The sequence below is a fragment of the Balaenoptera physalus genome (assembly GCF_965194825.1).
Source record: "Balaenoptera physalus genome assembly, chromosome: 17".
NCBI classification, from domain to species: Eukaryota; Metazoa; Chordata; class Mammalia; order Artiodactyla; family Balaenopteridae; genus Balaenoptera; species Balaenoptera physalus.
Genome location: NC_138895.1, coordinates 42,021,249 through 42,034,318, shown reverse-complemented (window position 1 = coordinate 42,034,318; position 13,070 = coordinate 42,021,249). Strand labels below are relative to the sequence as shown.

General features: G+C 35.5%; 1 long non-coding RNA gene across 1 annotated transcript in view; it reads left to right on the top strand.

Annotated features, from left to right (window-relative positions):
• The window catches only part of LOC309647169, a 227,039-nt gene that overhangs the window by 15,889 nt on the left and 198,080 nt on the right, over nt 1–13,070 (top strand). The window contains exon 1 of the long non-coding RNA XR_014255849.1: nt 1–13,070. This exon is cut by the window's left edge and continues 15,889 nt beyond it. This is a non-coding gene — a long non-coding RNA (uncharacterized lncRNA).

Genomic DNA, 13,070 nt, shown 5'->3' with positions numbered 1-13,070 from the left:
GGAGCATGAGATCCTTTTAATAAAGTAGCTCCTCTTTGTTGTAAAACATTCATGTAATAAGAGATTCTTACAGAACCAGCAGTGTTACTTACTTTGATAAATCTCATAAAGATAAAGAGTGTAACAACAACAGGCTCATAAAAAGGTTGCTCATGATGAAGTCCAAAAGCCTACAGCTACTAGTGTACACATGCTCTAGGATATCCAAGATGAAGAAATAAAGAAACTGGAGGTTGATTATCATATTCAAATAATTAAGACCCAATTCTCTTGAAATGGAACGTAGCTCTCTATAGAGCCATGAGCTCTCTAGGAAAACATTCAAATAAAATGATGAGGATCTTGGCTAGAAGGAGAAGCTTTAAAAACATGATTGTAGAGAGGACCTTCAAGATGGCAGAGGAGTAAGACATGGAGATCACCTTCTTCCACACAAATACATCAAAATATATCTACATGTGGAAAAACTCCTACAGAACACCTACTGAATGATGGCAGAAGACCTCAGACTTCCCTAAAGCTGTGTGGCTGACAGGGTCTTGGTGCTCTGGCCAGGTGTCAGACCTAAGCCCCTGAGGTGGGAGAGCTGAGTTCAGGACATAGGACCACCAGAGACCTCTCAGTCCCACTTAATATCAATCAATAAGAGCTCTCCCAGAGATCTCCATCTCAAAACTAAGACCCAGATACGCCCAACGACCAGCACACTCCAGTGCTGGACAATCCCATACAAAACAACTAGCAAGACAGGAACACAATTCCACCCATTAGCAGAAAGGCTGTCTAAAATCATAATAAGTTCACAGACACTGCAAAACACACCACCAGACTCGGTCTTGCCTAACTGAAAGACGAGATCTAGCCTCATCCACCAGAACACAGGCACCAGTCCCATCCACCAGGAAGCCTACACAACCCACTGAACCAACCATATCCACTGGGGGCAGACACCAAAAACAAGAAGAACTATGAATCTGCAGCCTGTGAAAAGGAGACCCCAAACACAGTAAGTTAAGCAAAATGAGAAGACAGAGAAATTCACAGCAGATGAAGGAGCAAGGCAAAACCCCACCAGACAAAACAAATGAAGAGGAAATAGGCAGTCGACCTGAAAAAGAATTCAGAGTAATGATAGTAAAGATGATCCAAAATCTTGGAAATAGAATGGAGAAAATGCAAGAAACGTTTAACAAGGACCTAGAAGAACTGGAGAGCAAACAAACAATGATGAAAAACACCATAAATGAAATTAAAAATTATCTAGAAGGAATCAATAGCAGAATAACTGAGGCAGAAGAAGGGATAAGTGACCTGGAAGATAAAATAGTGGAAATGATGACTGCAGAGAAGAAAAAAGAAAAAAGAATGAAAAGCTTTGAGGACAGTTTCAGAGACCTCTGGGACAACATTAAATGCATGAACATTCAAATTATAGGGTCACAGAAGAAGGAAAGAAAAAAAAAAAAAAAGGGACTGAGAAAATATTAGAAGAGATTATAGTTGAAAACTTCCCTAATATGGGAAAGAAAATAGCCACCCAAGTCCAGGAAGCTCAGAGAGTACCATACAGAATAAACCCAAGGAGAAACACATTAAGACACATATTAATCAAACTATCAAAAATTAAATACAAAGAAAAAATATTAAAAGCAGTAAAGGGAAAAACAACAAATAACATACAAGGGAATCCCCATAAGGTTAACAGCTGATTTTTCAGCAGAAACTCTGTAAGCCAGAAGGGAGTGGCAGGATATATTTAAAGTGATGAAAGGGAAAAACCTACAACCAAGATTATGCTACCCAGCAAGGATCTCATTCTGATTCACAGAGAAATTAAAATCTTTACAGACAAGCAAAAGCTAAGAGAATTCAGCACCACCAAACCAGCTTTACAACAAATGTTAAAGGAACTTCTCTAGGTGGGAAACACAAGAGAAGGAAAAGACCTACAATAACAAATCCAAAACAATTCAGAAAATGGTAATAGGAACATACATATCGATTATTACCTTAAATGTAAATGGATTAAATGCTCCAACCAAAGACATAGACTGGATGAATGGATACAAAAACAAGAACCATATATATGCTGTCTACAAGAGACTCACTTCAGACCTAGGGACACATACTGACTGAAAGTGAAGGGATGCAAAAAGGTATTCCATGCAAATGGAAATCAAAAGAAAGCTGAGTAGCAACTCTCATATCAGACAAAATAGACTTTAAAATAAAGGCTATTACAAGAGATAAAGAAGGACACTACAGAATGATCAAGGGATCAATCTAAGAAGCAGATATAAAAATTGTAAATATTTATGCACCCAACATAGGAGCACCTCAATACATAAGGCAAATGCTAACTGCCTGAAAGGGGAAGTCAACAGTAACACAATCATAGTAGGTGAATTTAACACCTCACTTTCACCAATGGACAGCTCAACCAAAATGAAAATAAACAAGGTACACAAGCTTTAAGTGACATTAAACAAGATGGACTTAATTGATATTTATAGGACATTCCATCTAAAAACAACAGAATACACTTTCTTCTTAAGTGCTCATGGAACACCCTCCAGGATAGATCATACCCTAGGTCACAAATCAAGCCTTGGTAAGCTTAAGAAAATTGAAATCGTATCAAGTATCTTACTTGACCACAACGGTATGAGACTAGATATCAATTACAGGAAAAAAACAGTAATAAAAACACAAACACATGTAAGCTAACCAATATGCTATTAAATAACCAAGAGATCACTGAAGAAATCAAAGAGGAAATCAAAAAATACCTAGAAACAAATGACAATGGAAACATGATGACCAAAAACCTATGAGATGCAGCAAAAGCAGTTCTAAGAGGGAAGTATATAACAATACAATCTTACCTTAAGAAACAAGAAACATCTCAAATAAAAAACATAACATTACACCTAAAGCAATTAGAGAAAGAAAAACAAAAAAACCCCAAAGTTAGCAGAAGGAAAGAAATCATAAAGATCAGATCAGAAATAAATGAAAAAGAAATGAAGAAAACAATAGGAAAGATCAATAAAACTAAAAGCTGGTTCTTTGAGAAGATAAACAAAATTGATAAACCACTAGCCAGACTCATCAAGAATAAAAGGGAGAGGACTCAAATCAATAGAATTTGAAATGAAAAAGGAGAAGTAACAACTGACACTGCCAAAATACAAAGGATCATGAGAGATTACTACAAGAAACTATATGCCAATAAAATGGACAACCTGGAAGAAATGGACAAATCCTTAGAAAAGCATAACCTTCTGAGACTGACCAGGAAGAAATAGAAAATATAAACAGACCAATCACAAGCACTGAAATTGAAACTGTGATTAAAAGTCTTCCAACAAACAAAAGCCCTGGACCAGATGGCTGCACAGGTGAATTCTATCAAACATTTAGAGAAGAGTTAACACTTATCCTTCTCAAACTCTTCCAAAATATAGCAGAGGGAGGAACACTCCCAAACTCATTCTACAAGGTCACCATCACCCTGATACCAAAACCAGACAAAAATGTCACAAAAAAAGAAAACTACAGATCAATATCACTGATGAACATAGATGCAAAATTCCTCAATAAAATACTAGCAAACAGAATCCAATAGCACATTAAAAGGATCGTACACCATGATCAAGTGAGATTTATCCCAGGAACACAAGGATTCTTCAGTATACGCAAATCAATAAATGTGATACATCATATTAACAAAGTGAAGGATAAAAGCCATATGATAATCTCAATAGTTGCAGAAAAAACTTTCGACAAAATTCAACACCCATTTATGATCAAAACTCTACAGAAGGTAGCCATAGAGGGCACTTACCTCAATATAATAAAGGCCATATATGACAAACCCATAGCCAACATCATTCTCAGTGGTGAAAAACTGAAAACATTTCCACTAAGATCAGAAACAGGAAAAGGTTGCCCACTCTCACCACTATTATTCAACATAGTTTTGGAAGTTTTAGCCACAGCAATCAGAGAAGAAAAAGAAATAAAAGGAATCCAAATCAGAAAAGAAGTAAAACTGTCACTGTTTGCAGATGACATGATACTATATATAGAAAATCATAAAGATGCTACCTGAAAACTACTAGACCTAATCAAGGAATCTGGTAAAGTAGCAGGATACAAAATTAGTGCACAGAAATCTCTTGCATTCCTATACACTAATGATGAAAAATCTGCAAAAGAAATTAAGGAAACTCTCCCATTTACCACTGCAACAAAAGAATAAAATACCTAGGAATAAACTTACCTAGGGAGACAAAACACCTGTATGCAGAAAACTGTAAGACACTGATGAAAGAAATTAAAGATGATACAAACAGATGGAGAGATATACCATGTTCTTGGATTGGAAGAATCAATAATGTGAAAATGACTATACTCCCCAAAGCAATCTACAGATTCCATGCATTCTCTATCAAATTACCAATGGCATTTTTACAGAACTAGAACAAAATATTTCACAATTTGTATGGAAACACAAAAGACCCTGAATAGTCAAAGGAATCTTGAGAAAGAAACACGGAGCTGGAGGAATCTGGCTCCTTGACTTCACACTATACTACAAATCTACATTAATCAAGACAGTATGGTTCTGGCACAAAAACAGAAATATAGATCAATGGAACAGGATAGAAAGCTCAGAGATAAACCCACGCACCTATGGTCACCTTATCTTTGATAAAGGAAGCAAGAATATACAATGGAGAAAAGAGAGCCTCTTCAATAAGTGGTGCTGGGAAAACTGGACAGCCCCATGTAAAAGAATGAAATTAGAACACTTCCTAACACCATACACAGAAATAAACTCAAAATGGATCAAAAAGACCTAAATGTAAGGCCACACACTATCAAACTCTCAGAGGAAAACATAGGCAGAACACTCTATGACATAAATCACAGCAAGATCCTTTTTGACCCAGCTCCTAGAGGAATGGAAATAAAAACAAAAATTAACAAATGGGACCTAATGAAACTTAAAAGCTTTTGCACAGCAACAGAAACCATAAACAAGATGAAAAGACAACCCTCAGAATGGGAGAAAATATTTGCAAGTGAATCAGTGGACAAAGAATTAATTCCCCAAATATATAAACAGCTCATGCAGCTCAATATTTTTTAAAGTAAATAAATAAATAAACAACCTAATCAAAAAATGGGCAGAAGACCTAAATAGACATTTCTCCAAAGAAGATATACAGATCGCCAACAAACACATGAAAGGATGATCAACATCACTAATCATTAGAGAAATGTAAATCAAAACTACAGTGAGGTATCACCTCACACTGGTCAGAATGTGGCCATCATTAGAATATCTACAAACACAATAACTGCTGGAGAGGGTGTGGAGAAAAGTGATCCCTCTTACAATTTTGGTGGGAATGCAAATTGATACAGCCACTATGGAGAACAGTTTGGAGGTTTCTTAAAAGAGTAAAAATAGAACTACCATATGACCCAGCAATCTCACTACTGCGTATATACCCTGAGAAAAACATAATTCAAAAAGAGTCATGTACCACAATGTTCATTGCAACACTCTTTACAATAGTGAGGACATGGAAGCAACGTAGGTGTCCATCGACAGATGAATGGATAAAGAAGATGTGGCACATATATACAATGGAATATTACTCACCCATAAAAAGAAATGAAATTGAGTTATTTGTAGTGAGCTGGATGGATCTAGAGTCTGTCATACAGAGTGCTGTAAGTCAGAAAGAGAAAAACAAATACCATATGCTAACACATATATATGGAATCTAAAAAAAAAAAATGGTTCTGAAGAACCTAGGGGCAGGACAGGAATAAAGATGCAGATGTAGAGAATGGACTTAAGGACACAAGGAGTGGGCAGGGTAAGCTGGGACGAAGTGAGAGAGTAGCATTGACATATATACGCTATGAAATGTAAAATAGATAGCTAGTGAGAAGCAGCCGCATAGCACAGGGAGGTCAGCTCAGTGTTTTGTGACCACCTAGAGGGGTGGAATAAGGAGGGTGGGAGGGAGACGCAAGAGGGAAGGGATATGGGGATATAAGTATACGTATAAGTGATTCACTTTGCTATACAGCAGAAATTAACACAACAATGTAAAGCAATTACACTCCAATAAAGATGTTAAAAATAATTAATTAATTAAAATATTCAAATTTTTAAAAAAGCATAATTGTGTATTCTAGTCCATTTGTGTTCTTTCCAGAAAGGTAAGTAGATGTCACCAAGAAAGAGTCTCAAAAGAAAAGGAGGGAAAAAAAAAAAAAAAAGGAAAGGAGGACTAATAATCATGTTGAGATCTATTGAATGTTTATCACGTGTCAGGGACCTTGCTAAAACTTTGGATGTATTATTTCATTTGATTCTTAAAATAACTCTTTGCAATAAATGTCACTATTCATTTTTGGGAGGCTAATTGACCTGCTGAAAGCTTTATAGTAGTAAGTGGTAGGAGTGGTTCTCAACCCAAATCTGTTGACAACAGGACCACACTCTCCACCTCTCTCTGCTTTATGCTCCCCTCTGAGGCCTCCAGGGATGTATTGCATACCTTATAAATTTCAAAATGAGTCTCAAGTGTATGTCCCTTTCTTGCAGGAACTTTTCTTGCATACTTCTGTTACTGGGCTATGGGCCTGTTTGATCATGAGGGCTAATTCTTTTGAAATAGCTTTAATGCATAACAAAATCAAGAATTTTTATAGAGTTTATGATAGGTAAAACTAGCACAAACTGTTTTCTCATTTCACATATAAAACAAAAATCTAAGTAACTCAAGTGTTCTGATGATATTTGATTTTGTTCTGTTTCCATGAACTTAAAATGCTATCACAGGCACCAGCAGCTTCACTGGCTACTATGTTCCAGGCACTTCACTAGAGATTCTACATGTCTCATTTCTCATTTCACTTTCAAAATTATTCTTTTAATTATTGCCATTTTATTAGATGAGGGAGTTTGGACATTGAGAGGTTATGTAACTTGCTCAAGGTAAAAGAGCTAGTAGGTAGCAGAGCCAGAATTCAAATACAGATTTGTCTTCCGCTACACTGTCTCCCAAGAAATAACTGAATATTTCTTCATTAGATAGCAGTGGATTCAATTTTTTTCTTGGACTTAATTAGTAATTTAAGAATCTTCTATTTTCCCAGTAACTGGTTCTTACAAATACTGCTCTTGACCCAAACAAGCAAAAAATGTTAGAACAGATCTTAGGGTTTCAGAAAAAGAATGAAATAATGTTAAGGGTGGAGGGGGGAAATACCTCCTTGTTTTAAAATACCAATTAAATAAGGAGATGCCAAGGTGCTTACATGCAAGATGACGCTGTTCACGACCACTTGGCTCTGACCGGAGATGCTTTTCAGAGAAAAGCCAGTACTTGAGTAAAACATTTTTCATCTCATCACAGCCAAGCATTTTATTTTTTCAAGCAAAACCAAGTGCAATTTGTGTTTGTTTTTGAAATTATGATCTCTACTTTACAAGTGAAATTCCACACACCAAAGTGTGAGTTTATTTTGATAAAACCACATTTCAGATTCCACATGCAACTATAAAATCAGGACATGTGGTGTGGGGTTTTCATAAAAGTCAAAATCTGGTAATTAGCACCAAAACTGTTCTTTGAAATTTGAAAGTATTGGAGATAATAGAAATAAAAGCATATAGAAATGCCAAGAATTTCTGTGCTTGCTAAGTCCTACCCAAATACCACAATGCACCGAGGTGATATACACTTTGAATCTATTATACCCTGCTTATTAAAAGAGAAAAGAAAAGACATGGACATATTTTTGCAACTATTTTATTTCTATAAAGGTTTTTGTTTTATAGAGAAGTAGAGCTTCACCAGTGGGGAAAAAATAATATAGACCTGAACACAGACACTGGCCTTTAGCCAGAAAAAGAAATATTACATCAAGTATTTAAAGGTAGTTTCACTGTATCCAAATAGGTATCTTGAAGTGAGGACAAAGAAATGATCCAACAAGTAACTTAAGCTGTATTACATGAGAAGAAACTGAAATCCCAAAGTCCCTGACCCCTTGACTGGTATTAATTTTTGTCCCTATTTGTAGTGTGCATGTGTGTGTATGTGTACATTTTAATTCTGACAGCTTTAACAGTAGTTAAAAAAATAAAATAAAATCTACCTTGGCAAGTTTCCAGCCTAAATTTGTGACAGGATGCCTGATTCTGTTGATTTCAATAGCTGCATCACCTCCTATTCTCCAGTGCACCTCATGCCTATATTATTACTTAGTAGAAAAGTAGTAGGATTTAATGTTTCAATACTTCATGGTAGGTTACCCCAGCAGTCCTTAAACAGCAGCATACTGTATTTATTTGTATATGGCGTTTAATCCAATGTATGTAATTCTATCTCCAAATTCAACATTTGTTGGCCATTAAATAAGGAATGATTCTAAGTCAAAACAGCAGTCAAAACAGGAACAATGTTGTATTATAGCTCGGATGTGAACTAAATAGTTGATACTAATTTTTTGGAAAGCAACCAATGTCTCTTATTTTGAATAATACACTCTATTTTTATAGAAAGTAAGTCAAACCTTTAGTTATGTAGGAAAACCATTTTAAATACTCGGGGGGAATTAACTTGCAATGAAATACCCCAAAATAATTTCTTAGGAAATAATATCACCTGTGAAACAAAGAGTAATGAAATACTGACATTCTAATATATGTCTTAAAAACATCTAAGTTATATCATCAGTTTTAAGACATTTAATATTGTTAACACAATTAATATTTTTATATGTATGTATGTATTATGTACAAATGGGGAAGTGACAGAATTTTGTTTGACAAAGAGAAAAGGTTTTAAATACCTAAAGGTTTTAAAGTTTTAAAAGTTACTTAGATTTGAAGATACAAAGATATAAAAATGATCTGCACTTAGCCTTTGTGTAGCAAGATACAAATGTATTTACTTAAATTAAAAAGCCCAGATTATTTATGTTGTAGGTTCCAAATTATTGTTCCCACCCAAGTTGCACCATATTATCTTCTTGATACTGAGTTTGGACAAAATCATTTAGCCAGACACTGGGCATGTGAAATTATGCTACCATCTGGGACTATGAGAACAAAATGTGGAGAGCCAAGGACCACCAGCCAAATCATGGTCCCACTGCCCAAAATCTCTTATGATGTCTCCAAGTGGCCTCGTGTGCTTAATATGTTCCTCTCTGGCTGAGTCTGCACAGCACAGAGTGAGCAAATAGTTTGTGACAGAAAAAAATAAAAGCTGGTTCTGAAAACTCTTCTGCAGAGTAGGACATTACCACTGATTATCTTAGAAACTTGGACAAATCACTTCGCATTCTGGGTCTGTTTCCTTCTCCATAAAATAAAGAAGTTGGATTAGATTATCTCTTTGGGTTCAAGTAGCATTTCTTCATCATCTATTATATTAGGTGCTAGGAATGCAAAGAAGAATAAGACAGAATCTTGTCCTGCAGGAATTTACAGTCTAAAGGGAAAGTGATACTTATATAGATCATTTTGAGATAACATAGGGTTAAGGGAAACATTTTCACAAGGCTCTATAGGAATCTAAGGTTTCTTTTATGAATCTTTGCTAGTAATTTTTCTCAACACTTTTTCCTTAATAAGCAGAAATATTTCACACTTACCTCGGGCTGGAGGAGGGAATGTTAAAAAGACTTGGGGGAAGGACATGGGACAAGAGCCATGGTTTGCTTCCAAGAAGAGACAAGGGAAAAAAATGGGAAAGGGAAGCCAAGAAAGCTCACATTCAAATGACTTAATTATCTCTCAGCTGGCTTGTGCAATGCTGAAGTAGTCTATCTGTCCAACTTGGCCTCTGAGCAACAAAGAAATTCTCTGTCTCCTCTCCCAATAAATACAACTTGTACACTCAACAAATGATCAGATAATTTTGACAATCATTAAAGTGGTCAAAGAACCAAAAAGGTGACCTTGTTCCAGCAAAAATGTAATGGACATTATTGATGATTTTGTATGTTTAGTAAATCTTCCCCCTTCCAACCATTTCATTTTCAAAATCCATAAACCCTTGGGGTTGAAATGCTAGTAAAATGCAGTTTTTGATATTCTGTAATTTAAAACTGCTGCATCTGACCCTTTTTCTTCACAAAAACCAAATAACTGTGAAGAACTACCTGCACAGTTGTATATGCATGTATGTTTCACTCATTTGGATTACTCCAAACAGTGATGTACACACTGATAATTTATGCTGCCAAGATTTTGAAGGTAAAAATAATACTTTAAGTAAGAAGATTGGAGGTTTTCCTGAAAATGGATTAGAATATAGCCTTTGTGATTTTCAATACTCTTTTCTTGCTGTGTGTTGGGTTCAGTGCTTCAAAATGGGAAAATATATATCTGAGAGTTGAAGGGAAAAAAATATCCTTGCCAAGCAGATGTTGGCAAATTGCCAGCTGAAACAAAGTTGTGATGTTGGTGACAACAAGATTGGTTTCTAGAGGATATTTAGAAAGCAGAGAGTCTGGCTTTGTTATCATTTCCCTCAGGAAGGGGCTGGATGATGGGCTACAGCACATTACCAACTAGTATCTTGCTTCCAAACATCTGGATTCCTAGTCTCATCCATTTAAAAATGATTTACTCATTGTAGCTTGTTGTTTGTTGAGATTTCAGCCAAAAGAAAAAACATTCAGCCACCTCTTCTCCAGACATCCATTTCTTAGCTTACTCTACAAAAATTCTTTTAAAAGAAGATTCAAAATATCTCACTTTTAAACTCCTATTTCTTCTTACAAATAAATCTAACATTTAGATTTCTATTGGTTGTTTTCTTAGAGTGTACCCTTATCAAATCAAGAGTAAAAGGAAATTCAAGCAAACCAAAACAATGAGTGTTTTTGCCTCAGTTACTCAGACAGTTAAGAGTGAAATATATTTAGGGCTTGAATTATACAGAAAATTGATTTGTATTTCACATTACTTTATTGGTATTGAACAATGGTTTACAACCAGGTTTTTACATCAGAACAATCTGGGAAATTTTTCAGAACAGATATACTCAAGTCCTAGCCCAAACCTATAGAAGCTGGTAAGACACAGGAATGTTTTATTGAAAAAAATTCTCAACCCTGGTTAAGAAACACTGGTCTAGAATTTTGCTCCATTTAATACTAGGTGTTAAACACCAGGCACAAATTAGACTATGACTACATTCTATGTGTGTGACAAGTGAAGGAGAGGCAGATTGCATAGATGAAAAATATATAAGAATTTACAGATTAATCATTAGAACAAGCACATGAGTTTGGCATAAGTACTAGATACAAGTTTAATATTTAAAATTAATAATATTTCTATATACTGGCCACAAAAAGGTAGAAATTAATTTTTAAAATTACAATTTTAAAGCATGAGAAGTATCAAATACCAATGAATAAATCCACTAAAAGATGTGAATAAAACTATAAAGCTATATTATTGAGACTATTAAAGAGATACAAATGAGTAGAGAGATACATCATTATCAGACAGTGGACTCAATATTGTGAAAATGTCAAATCTTTCCAATTTGGCAAATATGATACTGTCTCAAAAAAAAATTACAGTATGTTTCCTCTTTGGGTGAGGGGGTAGGCAGGACTTGACAAACTGTTTCTAAAACACAAAAGAAAATGCAAAGGGCCAAGAATAACCAAGACATTCTAGAAATGATGAGTGGACTTTCTCTAACAAATATCAAGACAATGACAAAGCTATAATATTTACAATATTTAAGACATTGTGGTCTTGGTACAAGATATATAAATGTAGATATATATTTACCAATTATTTACCAATGGAACAAAAAAAAAAATCCAAGAAACTTGATTTATGATGAAATGCCAGTGCAGAATCATGGAGAAGAGATGGTCACTGTTTGTTTGTTTGGGTTTTTTTTTACAATAAATGATAACTGGGATAATTTCATATCAATATAGAAAAAACTGACATTGACCAAAGTTAAAACTTAACTCTAATTTAGATCTAAATGTGAAAAAGAAAAACAATAAAGTTTTAAAAAATAGAATAAAAGAATACTTTATGATTTCAGGGTCAGGAATTCTTTTTAAAAACACAACTATAGAAAGAGAAGTCAAGATGGCAGAGTAGGAGGATGCATCTCCTCACAACTAGGGCACCTACCAGGCACTGGTGGGGGATATCAGACACCTAAAGGGATGGGAGAAATCCCCACGTGACCATGTAGGATGGGGAGGAAGAAAGGGGGAAGGAAAAGTGGAGGTGGAACGGGACTGGCACCTCCGAGGGTCAGCTGGGAGAGGGGAGGGGTTCCCATGATCAGAGAGGTAAAAGCACAGAGTGGGGATTAGCGGGGATGGGGAGAGGCTTTCAGGGGTCAGAGAGGAATGCAGTCGGCATTTCCCCCACCCACTTAAAGGGACACCTCCAGCTGCATTGAGCCTAAGCCCTGCTCCCCCACCCTCCCCAAGACCTCTTCTGGCATTATTTTCTTCCTTTTTTTTTCCTGCTATTGTGGTTCTGTTTAGCTTGTTGTTGTTTCATTTATATTTTTTCTAATATATATTTATTTTCTAATTTTATTTTATTTTTTATTCTTTGTTATTGTTCTCCTTTTTGTTTGTTGCCTTTTTTTTAACAGAGAAACTCAGACCCCAGGGAATATTAATTGGTGTGAGATGTCCTGGAGGTCTTCATCTCAGCACCAAGACTCTACACAACTGCCTGCAAACCCAGTGCTGGACGCCTCAGGCCAAACAACCAGCAAGACAGAAACAAAGCTCCAGCCATCAAAAAAAAAATGAGATGACAAAAAATATGTTACAGGCAGAGGAGCAAGGTAAAAACTTACAAGACCAAATAAATGAAGAGGAAACAGGCAACCTACCTGAAAAAGAATTCACAGTAATGATAGTAAAGAAGATTCAAAATCTCGGAAATAAAATGGAGGCATGGATCGAGAAAATAAAAGAAATCTTTAACAAGGACCAAGAAGAACTTAAAAAAAAAAAAAAAA